General features: G+C 42.7%; 1 protein-coding gene across 14 annotated transcripts in view; it reads left to right on the top strand.

The window, feature by feature from the left end:
- Positions 1 to 6,928: 6,928 nt before the first annotated feature.
- Clock (clock circadian regulator) overlaps positions 6,929 to 18,715 on the top strand; it is a 91,604-nt gene continuing 79,817 nt past the window's right edge. For 9 of the 14 annotated variants that reach the window (XM_052735188.1, XM_052735190.1, XM_052735193.1 and 6 more), the window contains exons 1-2: positions 6,932 to 7,049; positions 8,186 to 8,264. The gene's annotated coding sequence lies outside the window, so the exon portion shown is untranslated. Of the gene's footprint in view, positions 7,050 to 7,173; positions 7,347 to 8,185; positions 8,265 to 18,715 lie in introns of those variants that run through there. The other 5 variants (XM_052735189.1, XM_052735191.1, XM_052735187.1 and 2 more) reach the window with 2 other exon arrangements.

Genomic DNA, 18,715 nt, shown 5'->3' with positions numbered 1-18,715 from the left:
TTAAAGGCGTGCACTACCACTGCCTGGCAAATTTTATTTTTATGTGTATGGGTGTTTTGTCTGCATGTTACTCTGCGCATCACCTGTGCCTGGTGCTCAAAGAAGCCAGAAAATGCACTAAATCCCCTGGAACTGGACTTATAGACACTTGTGAGCTGCCATGATGGTGCTGAGACTTGAACCCAGGTCCTCTGAGAGAGCAGCCAGTGCTCTTAACCGCTGAACCATTCCTCTAGCCCCTATTTCTTTTTTTTAAAAGTAGCTTTCCACTTCTTTTTAATGTTAAAATGAGTTAAAATAAAAGGTAAACCTTCCCTTAACTCTGATCCATCCAGTAATAAGGGTTTATCCACCAACACAGTTCTGAAGACTAACATTTGTAAAAACTGTACAACTGTAGTATGTTAGAACAGGATGGTTGTGTGTGATTCCAGCCTCACCCTTCCACAAGGTATATACACACATTCTTCTAGCAGAGGCTCATGCTTATAAGTCTCTACTATTTCATAAATACAGTTGTTGTTTCAGCAGGATATAAGGTATTTGTCAGTCTGTGAGAAAACTGATATGTAATATTCATTATATTGAACATATTGATAGGGCAGAAACTTGACAGTTTTTAATTGTCCAATACGCAATAATTGTGACTTATGAAAGTCAACACTTTTTATTCCATCTAGTATTTTGAACTGTCCTTGACAACTGTGTGCTATTGAAATCCCCTCCTCTACTGACAGTGTCTTAATCAAGTTTCCTCCTAGTGTTATGGGTATTTCCAGGAAACTTGTTAGAAGTGCATGATCTCTGGCCCTATCCAAACTAACTGGGTTGAATTTTCACTTTAATGAGATGCCTCGGTGATTGGCATGTGCATTAAAATTCTAGGAGCAATATGTAGCAAATCCCTTAAAGCTTGAGTATGTTAACCTCTCCCGACACTGGGTTATTAAATCTACCCGAGTTGAAACTCCAGTTTCAGTTCCAAGTCAAAACTAAATTCAAGGAACTCTGAAGATGGAAGATGCTGCTTTAAGACAGGGTGTAGCCATGTAGCTAAGGCTGGTCTCAAACAGGGTTGTGTTAGCCTGTTCTTTTTCTTCCCGTCCTTGGTCCATCTCCATGGTAGTAGGAATTCGGAAAAAAGGAATACATTTATATTGCCTGAAATCCATATTGTATCCAAGTACTTGCTATTTAATGAGGTATGCTGAGTTCTCCTAGAAACTGGGGTAGCCTTCCATGGCACAGACCCATGCTCAACATGGACACAGATCAGGTTTAATGTCCGCCCCTTTGCCCCCACAGAAGTATACCTAGTCTTCTTATTGTTATAATTTCCTTTCCCTGTATGTGTCAAAATGGTTCAAGCCCAGACAGTACTTCCATCCAGTCAAATCACAAGAAATATCACACCTTGACCATATCAAATGGTGGGGATGTGTGCTTTGATTTAGTTCAACCCACTTCTGGCCCGCAGTTTCTTTCTTCCTGTGTTGGTAAGTATTGGGTGATATTGATAAATCTGCCTATGGATGAGATTACTGTTGCTTTTTGTTTTCTTATTCTTTGTCTCTCTGGGAGCCTGCCACCCAACTCCCAAATAAATCACACACTGAGGCTTATTCTTAATTATAAATGCCCAGCCTTAGCTTGGCTTGTTTCTAGCCAGCTTTCCTTAACTTAAATTTTCCCATTTTATCTTTCTCTATTCCTGTATACCTTTCTTTGCTTCTTACTCTGTGACTTGCTGTGTAGCTGGGTGGCTCTTGCTACTTCCTTCCTCTCCCAGATTTCTCCTTCTATTTATTCTCTCTGCCTGCCAGCCCCGCCTATCCTTTCTCCTGCCTTGCTATTGGCCGTTCAGTTCTTTATTAGATCATTGGGTGTTTTAGACAGTCATAGTAACACAGCTTCACAGTTAAACAAATGCAACATAAACAAAAGTAACACACCTTAAAATAATATCCTACAACAGATTACAGTCTCCTTTTAGGCTCTTAAAATTTAGAGACACCTTCAATTTGATGCTATTGAAGCCTTAGTCACTTAACATGGAATGAAAAGAGGAGGAAAGAAAAAGGCAGCACTCACTAGGAACTCAAGGAGATATGGCTTCAGGGATAGACAGGAAGAAGAAGACAAGTTTCAGGGCAGCCTGGGCTACATACATTATTGAGACTTGTCTTAAAAAGAGCCAATAGCTGGAAATATAATCGAGGGGTAGAGTGCTTTGATCCTTAGTGCAAACACACACACACACACACACACACACACACACACACACACACACACACACAAGAGGAAGATGAAGAGGAGACAGCCACAGCAGCAACAGGGTTCCAATGACTATTTCCAAGTATTCCTCTTCTTAAGTGCTGTGCTTGCATGTGAAGTTAGAGATGGCCACTGAAAATCCACTTTTCACAACTTTTGACCATGGCCAAAGGAGGTTTCTGGCATCAAACATTAGTAGTTATTTAGAAGATGAGATTCCTGATGCTCTCTGATGCCTGCTTTAGATTTCACTTAGCATCGTATACTGGGGGTAACATCCTCTATTGCAGTGTTACACATGTTATACAGGTGGTAGCGTTCTCAGTCACTGTTACATATCTTCACAGACAGTAAGTAACTCATCTATTTCAGCGTTGACTACTCTTGCACAGGTGCTAGCTTTATCTATTTATGGTGACAGGTTTATTTCTTATATAGGTGGTAAGTTTATTACAGTCTCATGTTCTTAGACAAATAATTCTATAATAGTGCTCCACATTCTTCTGGATTCTCAAATAGCAGTAGGACAACAGCACTAGTCACATGATCTTCCCCAATCAATTCCAACTTATCCCTCCTTTATACTTTTATATAAATTTCTAGAGCTACTTCTTGACATTCTACCTCCAATTATAGTTGGGGGATATAAAAATCTCTCTGGCATCTCTAATTTCATTCACTCAATCCCCTATTTACCTCAGATATTGAAATAAATGTTGTAAAAAATAGTAAATAAAACATGGTTTCCTCTTGAAGTGTATCATCTGGCAGGGGAGATGGTTACAAAGTAAGCCATTGAACATTAAACAAATATGTAAACAACTAAGAAGTATTATGGGAGAAACAGTGAACAGAGAAGCTGTGGGTACTGTGTGTAGGTGGGAGAAGTGTAGGAACTCTTTAACACACCAAGATCCTTTGACACATGAAAGCGGAGGAGGCAGGCTTAAGAATAGGTGCAACAGCAAGCAGGCAAGGGCTCACAGCCGTGGCTGTGTCAAAGCCTCAAAGTGGGCGGTGATTAGCAAGGAATTGAAAGGATGTTTCTGGGATGTCACAGGAGCAAATGGTAGGCCATAAGGTTGGAGGGCAGGCATGGGGCAGATCACAAAGGGGGTGGTGGCCATGACTAAGCATTCGGATGAACTGCAAATAGGAGTTTTAGAAGGAATACAATGTGATTTCTCTCACACTTGGCTTTCTTTTTAGAGACAGGGTCTCTAAATAGGGTATTACCACTATTAACCAACCACTCACAGTTTCAGAGGATATTTGTTTCGTGTGGCATACTTGAGACACCCAAGGAAAGACATCAAGTGGGTAATTGAACATGTGTATGAAAACTGAGGGAGTGGAAGCTTCAGTCAAAACGCTTGAGTCAGTGTGACCATTCCCAGGGCTCCAGTTACAGACTGGGAAGGTGGACAACAACCATTCTCACCTCCTAAAGCCACAAATCTCCAAAATTCTGATTTTTTTTATTTTATGGGTAATACTCTGAAGCTTGGGGGAATTACTTTTGACTATGATTTCCATAATACCACATACATTACTGAAATCCCCTCTATTTTAAAAGGACTAGAAAGAACCCAAGTAAATAGAGCCACGCACATTTAAAAACTGTACAGTACTATCTTGCATGCCCAGAAGTATGGTACAGCTGGTTATGTCAACGGCAGACGTGAACAGCAGACGTGAACGGCAGACGTGAACGGCATTCCGAAGGTGCAGACATTGCCTTGTGCCCAGGGGAACATACAGAGCTAGGGGAAGAATGTGAACGAAGACGACAGTGGAAATCACGGGAGGGATGACTTTTAAAAGTGGCCAAACAACATCCCTGAGAGTGCAACAGTGGCGTGCATTCGCAGGCTAAACCCTAACAGCTCACTCCACAAGAAGGAAATCGTGCCTGGGACTGGAAACCTGGCCAACTGCCTGGTGCTAGTGACATCATGAGCCTTGAAGGAGAACAACTGCCACATTCCTAATCCAGCAAGAGTCCTAACTGCATTCTAAGTGGTAATCCTTATATCCACAGGTAAGTGCAGGTCTCACCCCCATCAAAGAAACATGTTGTTGTTGTCGTCGCAACAAATGGAGACCATTACAGAAAACCACAACAGATCAAAATGCGGAGAACAGTGACTGGATAATACTCAGCCCCAACTGAGATGTCTATAACACAATTCCTGTACTGTACGGAAGGCTCAGGGATCATAGTGTAAGAGGAGGCAGGAAGGTAAGAAACAGAGGAACAGGAAGCTCGCTGTGAGATGGGTTTCCTAGGCATGTCAGAAAAGCTGCACCCACGAAGTCTCAACAATATGGCTGCCTAAACAAGACCTGAACAAGGAAGACATCAATAGACATGCTCTCCCAGAAGGGGTAAATCTCACGGGGGCCTCAACCCTTGACAAAGAACTACAGGCAACTAAGGATTTCTAAAGTCGAGGGAAAACAGTTTTCCCCAGAGAAGAGCCTGTAAACTGGTTATCCAATACCAGGTGCCCAGCCCTGAAGTTTTATATATATGTGGTGGGGTACTTGGGAAGGATTGGAGGGAGGAAAGGGAAGGGGGGATGGTGTAATTAAATTTAGTTTCAAAAAAATTTAAAGTGGCCAATACTTGACATGTAATTTACGTAGCAGGTAGTGTTAATACGCAGTTGTCTCTCAACTGTCCTATGAGCTGAGCCTATTATCCTCATTTTACAGACGAAGAACTTTATGCGGAAATCAGTTGAAAAGAGAATCAGAAACACTTTTAAATGATAGCAAGGCACATGGGCGATTACAGAACACGTAACCAACACATGTGGTGTTTAAGGCAGTAGTTTAGGATTGAGAGTCTAGATTTAGGATTTATGAAACTACAAGGCAAAACTTTTTTTTTTGATGGAAACACAACGTTAAAGTTGGGGAGAAAAAGTTTTTCCCCCTCCCTTGGAGAGAATATGGGGGGGATTGTAATCTGAACCGTGGGAAATATTCAAACAGTGACAGAGGACTGAGCAGAAACTCAAGGGATTATCAACAGGGTTTGGTAAATAATTAAACACAAATGTGAGAGAAGGAGGAGTCAAAGGTGACTGAGAGGACAATGACATTAAAAGGGGCAAAGGTCATTTTGAAGATAAAATATAAAAAGGGCTGTTTCTAGACTAAAACTGAAACATGCAACCTAGCAAAAGCACCCAGGCTCTCTCATCTGGCTGCAACCTACTTCATCAGCATTTTCTAAACTTACTTCCTCTTTTTTACTAGCTACCAGTAATCAAGACGCTAACTTGTATGTGGCCGAAAAGCTCTCATTGTTTTAAGCAATAAAACAAACACACTCAAGGATTTATTGATTACTTTAACTGAAATTTCCAGAGGAGTCCAGCCCCCATTGATGGGCATCAAGCATCTAGGCTACATCTCCATCTTTGAATCTGCTTTTTTGTTTTTTCCTTCGTGGTGCCGTCTTTTTCATTAGCCACTCACACAAAAAGGCTTCATTCTTCCAGCTTCAAATCCACTGGAAAAGTTTTCTTGGTAGTGGCGGCCAGGCTGAGAGTGAACTCAAGCAAGGTTCCCCCTTCGCAATGTCCTGCCTGGACCACAGGGACTGAGTGGAGAATGGGTACATTGTTCAAAGGAAATGACCCAGAGCAGCAGATGGATTTGAAACAGCAGAGATGCGCAGGAAGACCCTTTCGACGGCGAAATGAACAAACTGTGCACCAGTTCTCCGGACAGGGTCTGGCTATGCAGCCCACATCAGCCAGGAATTTGAGGATTCTACTTTCTCAGCGTTCACACTGCTGGGAGAGCACACACGGTTTTGAAGTTCTTTTATTCTGAGCATACACCAAAAATTTAATTCTTACTGAGGTGGACCTAACCTTGGAGAGAGGATTTTGGAGCTAAAGAGGACAGGTTTATTTTACGTCCAAATTGATTTTTAAAACATGTTACTAGGAATTAGGGCTCTCAGGGTTTCTTTCCCAATAATTCGGGTGCAGTGGCCACGAAACCAGTGTAAACTAGGGTCCTGGTTCATCCCTGGAGCCATCCTCATCTCCTACAGTGCCTTTTCATAAAAGGACCCAAAACATCCCGACCTTTTGCAGCCCAGATCACTTGGGTCGCCCATGCCCACCTCCGGGGAGCAGCCGGGAAACCGAGTCCCGGGCAGTCCACGCACCTCCTGGAGAGGAAGCCGACCTGATCCAAGTCGGGTTGGAGAAGTTTAACTTGGCGTCAGCTAAGCTCTTTGCTTTTCCCAGGGACAGAGGCCCCTCTCGGGCCGGCGGCTCCCACAGGCAGGGAGCGCCGCATCCCGGGGAACCGAGAGCCGCCCAAACCGCTGCGGGCGGCCGCACCCTCCACCAGGCCCCGCCTCCCGGCCCGAGCTGGGAAGGGGACCCCGGGGCATCCCGGCTTCCCTCTGCGGCGGCAGAGCGCGCACACGCCGGCCCGCGGGAGTGGGGTTTCCTCGGGCGCCCGGGATCCCCCGGAGCAGCAGCGCAGCGCGGAGCGGCGCGCGGCCGCCTAACGGGGAAAGTCGCATGCGCGCCGGGACGCGCTGGGGAAGGCGGCCGCGAGGGGAGGGGCGAGTGCAGAGCCCGGCCGACCGCGGAGCCCCGCGCCCACGACGCATGCGCCGGGGAGGGAGCGCAATCACGGACTCGGCTGGCGGCTACCGGCTGGAGAGAGGAAACCCCGGACGGCGAGAGCGCGAAGGAAACCTGGCCGCCGCCGCCGCCCGCCGCGCGCGCGCGCTCCCGGTGAGTGCACCCCGCAGGGTGGGCCCCCGGTCGGACGCGCGGCGGGCGGCTGGCCCCGGCGGCGCATGCGTGCTTCCGGAGCCGGTGGAGGAGGGGAAGGCCGGGAGGGGGAGGAGCGCGGCAGTAGCGGTGAATTTTGAGGGGTGGGTTGGGGGCGCGCCCCGGCCGTCCCCGGTGCTGCTGGCTCCGGGAGCCGCCGCGGCGTTTCCCGGTCGTCGCGGCCTGGCTGTCCCGAGTCCCCGCGGCCAGAGTCCCGGGTGGGGGAGGGAGGAAGCCGGAGCCTCAGGCGGCCGCACGGTGAGGACGCGGGCGGGCGGGCGGGCGCGGGCGCGGAGGGGCGGTGTTGCGGGGCCCGGGGGTGGGGGGCGGCGGCGGCGGCGGCCAGGCCGGGAGGCGGGAGCTGCGGCCGGGGTCGGGCGGCCAGCGGAGCGCCGAGCTCAGCGGGGCCTGCGTGAAGTGTCCGCGGAGCCGCCGGGGGTTACCTGCGGGGCAGGGGGGTGCGGCGGGTCCTGCGACCCGGGGGGGGGGGGGCGCCGGGGCCCCCGCAGCGCGCTGGAGGCTGGACGCGCGCGGGGCAGGCCGAGTCGGCGGCCGACAGGACTCGCGCCCGGGACCCGCTAGGCCTTGTGACCCACTTTATTCCTGTCACCACTCGGGCACGTTTGGAGCGGCGCCCAATGGGGCGATGGGGCGGCCAGCTCCGCCGCCGCCGAGCCCCCGCCCTCGCCGCGGCCGGCCGGCCGGCGCGCGCCGCGCTCCGCGGTCCGAGCGGCCGCCGCTGCCGCCCAGGGCTGGTTCCGTTAGTGGTCGTGTGTTCCGGGGCTTGGTCGGGCGACCTGCGCAGGGCCCCGGGCGCTGGCTTGCGGAGCTGACCGCCCTGGACGTGGTCCTGGCTCGGTCGGTACCGTAGCGCCACGGAGTTTAGATTCGCGCGGGGGTGTTTTCTGCCGCCGTAGACGTCCGGGGTTAAGTCAGCAGAATCCTGAAAGATGAAGGAAGGGCTTTGGCCTCTGACCTGGCAGATGACAGATCAGGTTCTGGGTTTTTGATATTCGAAGGCGGTAACCCCCACGACCTGAAAGGCTTTCCTGACCCTTTTAGAGGGCAACAGCAAACCCCGGTGTTTCCTTTTTCAGCGAAAGAAAAGCACAAGAAGAAACTTTTACAGGCATCGTTGATTTGACTACGGCACTGATCCCCGACATCACAGGAAAGGTAATCTCACTCGATTGCATTGTTAGAGATTACAGAAGAAAAACTGTGGAACATCCACTTTCATACCCGATTAAAAAGAAATTCTTAATAGGCTATATATAATTTAGTGGCTATCTCTAAATCATATGCCACGGAACAGTTCAAATTTGGTTTGTTTTAAAATCTTAGGGGGGAAAAACCATATTTGCCAAGTAGTTTACTGACTAGAGTACCATTGGTTAGTTTGCAGGACTAGCCATGATTACCTGTGAAAAAAGAACACCACAAAACTTTGGCATAAAGTGAAAGAAGCAAGGAGTAGAATGGTGTGAATTGTGTGTTGTTTTATATGTTAAGGGAGAGTGTAATGACTAAGATTTGTATTGCTCTTCTGTATAAGGAAGTCCTAGAATAATACTAGAAAACCAATAATTATGGGAAAGGGAGAAGTGGTCTGAAGAGGAAAGGGTAGAAAAATGAAATGTTTTATGCTTTGTCTACTGTATTATTTTTTATTGTTTTATGGATTCACAACAAAAATTATTTAAAATAGTTTATATTGGTTTCCTATTTTGTAGGGAATTTTGATCATTTTCGGTATTAATTTTCTTAATATTTGAAAGAATAAACTGAAGAAAAGTTTAGGACGAATTTGCTGGCTTTTCCACTTTAAGAAGGTGAAGTCACAGACGAATTCAAAACCGCAAAGGTTGTTATTTTGCCTTGTTGACTCTTAGTGGTAATGGCATTAGTCGTCACAGTTGGATGATGCTGCGTGGATAGTGTAGTGTCTCCCTTTAATTTTGTCAGGAACTATAGTTTATAATTTATTTTCCTTTTGTCGATCCCTACCTCAAAGTTGGAGCACTGCATTTACGATGACAGTAGACTAGATGGTTTACTTTTTGTGCTTTTCTGGTGGGAAGCTATTATGTCCTTTAAGGAAGACAGACATGAACCCCAGTGAAGTTTGTGTGTGTGTGTGTGTGTGTGTGTGTGTGTGTGTGTGTGTGTGTGAAAGAGAGAGAGAGAGAGAGAGAGAGAGAGAGAGAGAGAGAGAGAGAGAGAGAGAGAGAGAGAGATTGAGATTATTTCTTATGGAAAATGAAATTCAGAATCAAATATGAGAAACTAAGCATTTTTATGATTACAGATTGTGTAAACATACACTAATGATTTTTCTAGTTCTGCCAGCCTAAGCTTTTCAGTAAGGTCAAGGTTGAAAGGTGAGTGTGAGAGTGGATATCATTTTAGGGAGGCAATACTCAAACTCCCTCTAGTGACAATAATATTGTATGGAAACCAGTTGCTATAGACATTTTGATTACTATTACTAGTATTTTTATTTTGTAGGACAGGATATTTGTGTTAGTTGGTTTGTTGCAGGTGTATGATAGTCACTCCAGTGCAAAAATGGTACTTACTTTTCATTTGAACTTATGTGTGTAGATTTTTCCTGTCTTTTAACCAGATGAATCACGTAAGTGCAGGCTGTCTTCCGTTTTTGTTATTGTTATTGAGATAGAATCTCGTGCTGTGTGTAACCCAGGCTGTCCTGGAACTTACTCTGTACTCTAGACTGGCCTTGAACTCATGATAATCCTCCTGCTTCAGCTTCTTGAGTACTAGAATTGCAGTATGTTCTACTACACTGGATGGACATTTCTACTTTCACCTCATATCTTCCTCCAGAAATAAGTATTAACAATTGGACGTGTAGCTTTCTACATCTTTTTTTTAATTGTAAATATGTCCATTTTAATCTTAAAAACTGAATTTTTGAACTTGTTTATGGTAGCTTCTTGTGGGGGTGTTGGGGAGTCTTAGTTTGTAGTCCGGACTGGTCTGGAGGTAGAGAACCTCCTGCCTTGCTCAGCCTTTTGACTGTTAGGGTCATGCTTGCCCAAGTTATTGAGTTCTTCTTGAATGATGGTTTGTTCTGCCAGTTTGCCTCTACTGTACCCCAGGATAGAAATTTCGCTCCAGGATAGAAATGACTTAGAATATGTCAGAAAATTTCAACATGGGATATGAACCTTAGGACATAACCCCTTATACTCCCCTGCCCCCAATATTGAGACACTAGTTGGTATGGAGGCATCTGCAGTTTAGAGGGATGTCATACTGATGTGAATTCAGCGTAGAGACTTCCATTTTAACATTTTTCTATAGCACTCTTAGGTGCCCAAATTGTAGGGTCTCAAGTATGGGCCCTTGAGGGTGAATAGGCATCCCAGCCTTGTAACTAGTTAAGAAAGGAGAGAACCGAAAGCTTAGACGCTCTTCTTCATGTGAAGGAGCCAGCTGCAACTGTATGGCAGGTATCTCTGAGTTGGGTGCTGTTTGTCTGGATATATTACTTAATTAAGCTTTTCCATTGGAAAGAGCCTTTTGCTGCTTATTTGATCATTGTGAGTTAATTATGTATTGATTTCAAGGTTGTTAAAATATGAAACGAAGAAGTGGGATTTGTCAGTGAGCTGCTGTCCATTGTCAAACATGTGAGGCAGATATTGCCAGTAAGAAAGTCTCTGCTCACCTTTGCTCAGAGCACCGCATTCTTCTTCTTCTTCCTCAGAGCATGCTGCTTCTTAGTTCTGCTTCGCTGCTCTGTCAGGTGACCTATTTATGTACTCCAAATGTTGTAATAAAACACTGGGGGGAGCAAATCATTTTTAAAAGTTTCATATTTTATAGCAAAACTGTCTTTGTGACTATTTCCTTAAAATACTTGCAGAAGCCTGAAGCATCTTTTTTGAAGTATAATTTCCTTGTAGACAGTACATCAACTAATTGTGTTTTCTCCTTTTCTGAGCTTTAAATTGTTGGTAGAGTCGGATGAATTATCAACCTAACACCTTTAAATGTAAGAACAATCTAATTCTTACTAATTGGTTTAATTACATAATGGCATTTATTAATTGCTTTACAACCATTTTTAATTGCCCTGATATATGTAATTTCCATGAATTACATGGATAAAGAAATTGTTTTCTCCATGCTTTACTTTGCAAATATTAAATTACCTAAACAACTTATTCTCCCAATTTTAATTGAGTTATCACATTAGTTGTATAATTCACACAAATAATTTTGCTTATAAGTCTGCCCTGTCACTCTACAAAGAGAAATCATTTATAAAGAGTAAATTTTTATTATCGCTTTTGATTTTTTAAGAGGACTATTTTAGAATTTCATTTTGTGTGTTTGGATGTTTTATCTGCATGTATGTTTGCACCATGTGAGTATGGGCTCTCTTGGGGGCCAGAAGAGTGTCAGGTTCCGCCGGGAAGTGGAGTTACAGACTGTTGTGAACTGCCGTGTGGGTGATGGGAATTGAACCGGCGTCCTCTGGAAGAACAACCAGTGCTCTTAACCAGAGAGCCATTTCTATTCCCTAAAGGATGGTTTTTTTTGTTTGTTTTGTTTTGTTTTTAAGCTCTGTATTTTAAATATTTAATTTATTTTATAAAATGCCTTTTATTGTCATATGGTGAATGCTAGAATGAAAAGTAGACATGACACCACCATGCCCAACACATGCTCTGCTTTTTGAAAGAGTTCATGTTTTAATTTGATATTTAATTTTTAATTTTCATTATAAATAGTAGAAAATAAGAGCACAAGTTGATTCCCTCTTTGTTGGTGATGATGGTTGGATTTTTTCGAGCCTGAGTCTTGTGTAGTTGTGGCTAGTCTTGTATTCTCACTACTCCTGCTCCAGCTTCTCCAGTGCTGGGATTACAGAGCTATCCACACCTGGCTTCAGAGGCTTCTGTGTTTAGGAAACGAGAAGCACAAAGTTGTGCCTGTGGCTAAGCCACTTGCCTAGCTAAGAATTTATCATTTGTACTGAGATAAGCTTAATGTGCAGTAGTTGACTGACTTTCCTAATTTTCAACTCTCAGTTATAAGTGCAGCACGTCCCAGTATGGAAATTCGGGAAAACAGAAACAACAGCAGCACAGTGTAAGGGTTTAAGCTACTGCTGGAGTCCTGTCACCCAGAGATACCGTTCCTGTCACCCAGAGACACTGTTGTTAGTCTTCTCGGGCACCTTTTCCTGCTGTGCTTGAGCATTGTGTGAGTTTATACACACTTACAGACCCATGACTGTACAGACCTGTAGCACCTACTACAGGGTAAACGGTTGTGTTTCTTTAACAGCAGTTCATCACCATGTTTTCATGTCATTATTTTTCTGCAGTGTTACTCTTTTAATGTTTATTCTCATCCATGTTTTTTATTTCATTTACTTAACTGCTTTTACTGTTGGATATGTTAGTTTTTAATTTTCAAGTTAATAAGAGGAAGTACAACTTGAAAATTTTGATAGTCTTCAGAATTAGAATAGAAGTAAAATAATACCGAATTTGTGTTGATAACCAAATTCAACAGATTTCATTGGAAAAATATGTCAGTCTATATAATCGACTAATAATAATGATCAATAATGAAGTAAATCCAGGATTTTTGTAGTGTGTTTTCTTTCTAATTTTATGTTTTGCTTAGAAATTTATTTCACAATGCATTTCATGAGCATGAATCAGTTGGGGATTTGGTTTTCTTTTTGGTGCTGAGGATGAGCACCTTTCATGTGCTAGGTGGGTGCTCTCTCCTCCCCAGCTGCTTCTCCAGCCGCTTGCTCACTGGTCTGCTTATGTTTGGTTTCTCTACTGGCTGTTGGTCACGTGCCTGGATGTTCTGCCATGGTTTTCAAGGAATTTGTGTTTCCTGAAGTCACCAGCAGAAAGGTGGTTGTAAAAGTCTTTTATCCTTTTAGTATCTATAGAAAACGCAGTGAGTCTAATGTCTGTGTAACCTCTAGAGCAGTGGTTCTCAACCTTCCTAATGTTGCAATCCCTTAATACAGTGCTCCGTGTTGTGTGACCCCCAACCGTGAAATTATTTTCTTTGCTACTGCATACCTGTCATTTTGCTGCTGTTATAAATTGTTAATACCTGTGTTTTCCGATGGTCTTAGGCGACCCTTGTGAAAGAGTTGTTCATCCCCCCAAAGAGGCTGTGACCCACAGGTTGAGAACCATTGCTCTAGGGTTTCCCCACCCCCCCCCCATCATTCACATCATTCTGATCTAGTAATTTGAGTATTCTTTTTTCTTTAGCAGTGTAGCTAGACATTTATTAATATACTGGGATACTCACTGCCAATCTCTAGTTTAACTGATTTCCTCTACTTTTTCTGTTTTTAAAGTCTTTGTTTTTTCTCTGCTGCTTATTATTTGCTTTCTTTGGATATAATTTTTTTTTCTCTAATCTCTCAAGCTAGACACTGAGGTCATTTGATTTTTCATTATGAGCACACTAGAAATTTTGACTGCTTAAATTGTTTACTTCCAGATTTTTCTATTTTAGGGGGTTTGAGATTCTGTTGTTTCCCAGGTTAGCCTCTAACCCTGGGCTGAGGAGGTTCTTTTTGCCACTCTTTGGAGTATCTGGGACTGTAGGCAAACACAACTGTGTCTGCTTTTGGTATCTCTTTGAGCTGGGATTAGTGAGGAGTTTGTTTACAAATATTGGGCTTTTCCAGAGTTAGTTCTGCTAATCTAATCCAGTGAGATGATACTGTTTTAAATTCATGGAAATTTATTTTATAGTCCCAAGTATGATCTTGGTAAATGTGTCTTACATGTATTTGAAAAGAATGTTGTTGGGTACAGTGTTCTATAAATACCAGTTAGGTCAAGTTGGTTTATTGTTTTATTTATGCCTTATTACTTTTTCTAAAAATAGATATATTTATTTATTATGTATACACTTTTCTGCCTGCATGTATGCCTGCAGGCCAGAAGAGGGCAACAGATCTCATTACAGATGGTTGTGGCTGCTGGGAATTGAACTCAGGATTTCTGGAAGAGTAGCCAGTGCTCTTAACCTCTGAGGCATCTCTCCAGCCCTGCCTAATTACTTTTGAATGAATATCAGACCTGCTATTTTCATGTTAGCTGCTGTGACGCAATACCTGAATGAAACACATAAGGAAGCACATCCTTTGTTTCCGTTTCAGTGAAGGTGAGACGGAACTTGATGGGAGAGGGCATGATAGAGCAGGGTTTCTCAGCTAGGACAGCAGAGGCAGAGAGGTCTGAACAGAATGTCTCCAGTGACCTTGGAAGTTTCTCACTTTTAGTAATGCCATCAAATTAGGAATCTGTCAGTGGATTGATCCATTGATTAGGCCAGAGCTCTACTGACCTGTTGTCTGTAGGTTGTTGTTGTTTTTTTCCAACTCTCTAGGGGCTGCCACCCAGCTCCGAAATAAACACATGGAGACTTAGTCTTTCTTATGAATGCCCGGCCTAGGCTTGTTTCTAACCAGCTTTTCTTAACTTAAATTAACCTGTTTCTCCTCTTCGATGTTTTGCCTCTGGGCTTTTTACTTTTCTTTATATGTCTTTCTTCCTTTCTTACTCCATGGCTGATTGTGTGGCTGGGTGGCTGGCCTCTGGCATCCTTCTCTCCCTCTCCTTTTCTTGCTCCTCTTCTTCTCTGGAGCCTAGATTTCTCCTCTTATTTATCCTCTCTGCCTGGCAGCCCCACCTTTTTCTCTCTCCTGCCTAGCTATTGGCTGTTCAGCTCTTTATTAAACCAATCAGGTGTTTTAGGCAGGCAAAGTAACACAGCTTTACAGATTTAAACAAATGCAACATAAAAGAATGCAACAGGTCTTTGCATCATTAAACAAATATTCCACAGCATAAACGAATGTAACATATCTTAAACTAATATTCCACAACAGGTCTCCTGTCTGTGGTTGAATCCATAAGCTAGGGACCATGCCTTCAACACTCCAGTCTTTTGGTAGGCACATCATATCCAGACCATAACAGAATGCTCACCTTTTCATCTAGGCAGGGAGGAAAGCATCTTAAACTAAGGGGAGGGTAAGAGACAGGATTTTGCTAGGTTGCCCAGGTTGCCCTTGGATTCATGATCCTTCTACCTTAGCCTCCTGAGAAGATGGATTGCAGATACACACCAACTTCTGGGCCCTGTGTAGTTTTAAAATTCAGTTGAGTATCCGAGAGGAGATAGAAACAAAGAACTCTGAGTTCCTGAATGCTGACAGTTTTGTTACTCTAGCCCTGCATGAGCACCCAAGTGCTCTCCTAGCTTCTCCGTTCTTTGACAACAATATTCTGCACAGAACAAGTTGAAACTAAGCCTCCGGTCTGCGTCCAGATTGGAAAATGCCCTAGTTAAGTATAAATCAAATAGAATAGAAACCTTCTAAGACCCTCACCCTGCCTCTGGAGTTTGAAGCCTTGTCCTCATGTTGGCTTGTGAATATGTTTTTTGTAATTCTGTTGGCTTTTCTGGTTCTCAAAAAGAACGGTAGTCTACGGCAAGCTCTCCTTTGTACCTAGACACAAACATTTTCCTGTTGTTTTAAAAATGCCTAGAAAGCTTGATTTGGGGAACTCATTTTTTCTTACTGTTTGAATATTAATGTTGTTAGATTTTAATTTTAATATTAAAAATCATTGTTTTTAGAAATATAATTTATGTCTTAAAGTTCACTGATTTTAAGTGTACAGGTTGAGTCGTGATAAATATACACAAATAAATGTAGCTACTTCCGATACCAAAAAATAAAATTCTTTTCCCCCTTGAAAGTTTCCTCTTCTCTGCAGCCCCTGGTCTATTTTCTGTTTGCATGTTTTCCTTTTCTGTGATGCAGAAATGGAGCCGCTCAGTCTGTCTTCTGGGCCTGTCCCAGCACTCTCATGTCAACTAGTTCACCTCGTTTTATGCTGGGCATTGTTCTGTTGGGTAGGGTGTGCATATGATTTGTTTTTCCAGTTACAAGTTGACAGACATTGGGTTGCTTCTCGTATGGATGGGACTGTTACAAGAACTCCAAACCTTCGTGCACATATATTTTCATTTCACTTGGCAAACGCCTGAGAATGGTGGTAGCCGATTTCATAGTAGTTGTGTGCTTCGTTTTGTAAGGTACTGATGAATTGTTTTCTAAAGTGGTGTTCAGCTTTACATTCGTTGCACCAATCATTGACAGTTTCTTGCAGAACAAGGCAAGAGCTACCTTGCCTTAATACATTCTATTCGAGTCAGAGAGTAGACAGTAGAACTGTAGAAATTATCTCCCAACCTGTGACTTCCTCCCCTTTCTTTCTATGTTTGTTGGCATTTTTGAAGAGAGTTTTAACTATGATGATCCCTGATTCATTAATTTTGTCTCCCTTCCTCTTCCCCTTATTTTTGTTGCAGGTTTTTCTGAGGCAGGGTTTGACTGTGTAGCTCTGACTGGCCTGGAACTTGCTAGGTAGACCAGGCTGGTCTCGAACTCGCCGACACCTGCTTGTTTCTGCCTGCTCAGTGCTCGTCCAGAGTGCACCACAGTGCCTGGTGATTTCTGCTCTTCCATGCTTCATGGTGGTTTGGTGTCTTAGCTAAGAACTAGTATTTTTGTCTCATGTTTTGTCAGAAGTTTTAGAGGTTTGTTTTTACATTTAAGTCTGTCTGATTCAAGTTCATTTTATATAAAGTACGAGGAAAACAATGATATTAAAAACTTCCCACATAGATACACAGTTTTTCATTACCATGATTGTACTTCATAATTATGAAGTTTAAATTAATAGTTAATAAACAGTATTTCTCTAAAAATAATAAAGCATTAATACTCAAGAAGCAAAAGAGAGTGTTTTAGGAAGCTTAGTGGAGGATTTTCATGGACTTCTATCAAACGATACTATATCAAATGAACAAAAAACAAATCTGTATATAGTAGCTAAATATACCAATTATAATTGTAATTGGATGGGTAGTCTTAATTCTGCTTTGAAAATAGAGATTCTTATACTTATTTTCAGAACTTTTGTGGGAAAATATAAAAAAAATTGACCATCATACTAGATAATAAAACTTGAGTGTATTCCAAAAGTAGTAATAATAAAGTAGTAATAATATGCAGCTGTCCATGTTAATGTAGTAGCTATTAGTCATGTGTGTTTAAATTTAAAGTAAAATTTAGTATTCAGTTTTTCTCTCTCATTAGCCACATTCAAATTTTAACTGAGATTGATTGCCTTTATAATACAGGGGAAGAAAGTGAATTGAAGACTTGAGTCAGCTGAATGCTTACTTTTTATAGCAGAGAATCAATATACATAATTTTTAATATATAAATTTTTGACTGATATGTAAACCTCAAAGTTGTACATATTAATGGGGTGCCATGTAATATTCAATACATGTATATATTTACATAGTATTTAAATCAGATTAGATACAGTGTGTCTTCGAAATTCTATTGTTTCTTTATGGTGAAACTTGAAAAATCTTTTTTGTAGCTTTTAGAATGGGTAGTACATAATTGCTGTCTGTAGTGATGCATACTGTTTAGTAGTACCCAGAGCTTCTTCCTGTCTGAACTGTAAATTGGTACCCCATAAATCAGCCTGTAGCTGGAGAATTTTTCTCCAGCTCCCACCACCAACTCCCGCCAGTCCCAGAGCCCATTTATAAAATAAACACACAGACTCTTACATTATTTAAACTGCTTGGCCATTAGCTCAGGCCTATCATTGTCTAGCTCTCACTCTTATATTCAGCCCATTTCTATTAATCTTTACTTTGCCACGTGGCTCGTGGCTTACCGGTACTTTACATCTTCCTTGTCTTGCGGTGGCTCCAGCTGGTCTCTCCTCCCTTCCTCCTTCCTCAATTCTCCTTTCTCCTTGTCCCGCCTATACTTCCTGCCTGGTCACTGGCCAATCAGTGCTTTATTTATATAGAGCGATATCCACAGCACTTCCCCTTTTTTTCTTTTTTCAAAAAGGAAGGTTTTAACTTTAACATAGTAATATTACATATAACAAAATAATTATCGAGTAAGAATTATAGTTACAATGTAAAAGAAGATATCTATCTTATATTTGTGAGTTTAAGGTTTTATATCTAACTTATCTTTTATCATAACTAAGGAAAATTGTAAGTATCTAGTCTTTAACCACATCAAAGACCTCAGAAGGATATAATACTACCTGAGAAATGGGAGAAGGATGCAAGCAACTTTCGGGAGTCTTGTAGGGTAGACAGAGACAGCTGACAGCCTGGACAGTCATTCAGAGTTCTCTTGTAAAGTTGGGGCATCAGTCTTTAGCCCGCAGGCCTAGAGTCTCTCATTCACTTTTTTCTGTGTCCTGTAGAATGTCTTGCAGTTTTCTCTGCAAATCAGGAACCTGAAGGACCATTTTGTCAAGCAAAGTTCAGTGGTTGCCTTTCTATGGGTCCTGTATGTCAAGTTGATCAAGAAGTCCAGGCAAGAACAGTTTCTTGTCCAAATGGCTATTTTTGTCAAGGTGAAGATAAACTTCATATGGAGTGTCTTTGATGCCCATATTCTTTTCTGAAGTAAATTGATGCTGTCAGGAGCAGACATGTCTCACTATCCAGAAAGTCTAAATTTTTAAAACATTTTAAAT

This window comes from Peromyscus californicus, unplaced genomic scaffold (genome assembly GCF_007827085.1).
Source record: "Peromyscus californicus insignis strain IS unplaced genomic scaffold, ASM782708v3 Scaffold_13__1_contigs__length_99412109, whole genome shotgun sequence".
Taxonomy (NCBI): Eukaryota; Metazoa; Chordata; class Mammalia; order Rodentia; family Cricetidae; genus Peromyscus; species Peromyscus californicus.
This window is presented reverse-complemented; position numbering and strand designations above follow the sequence as displayed.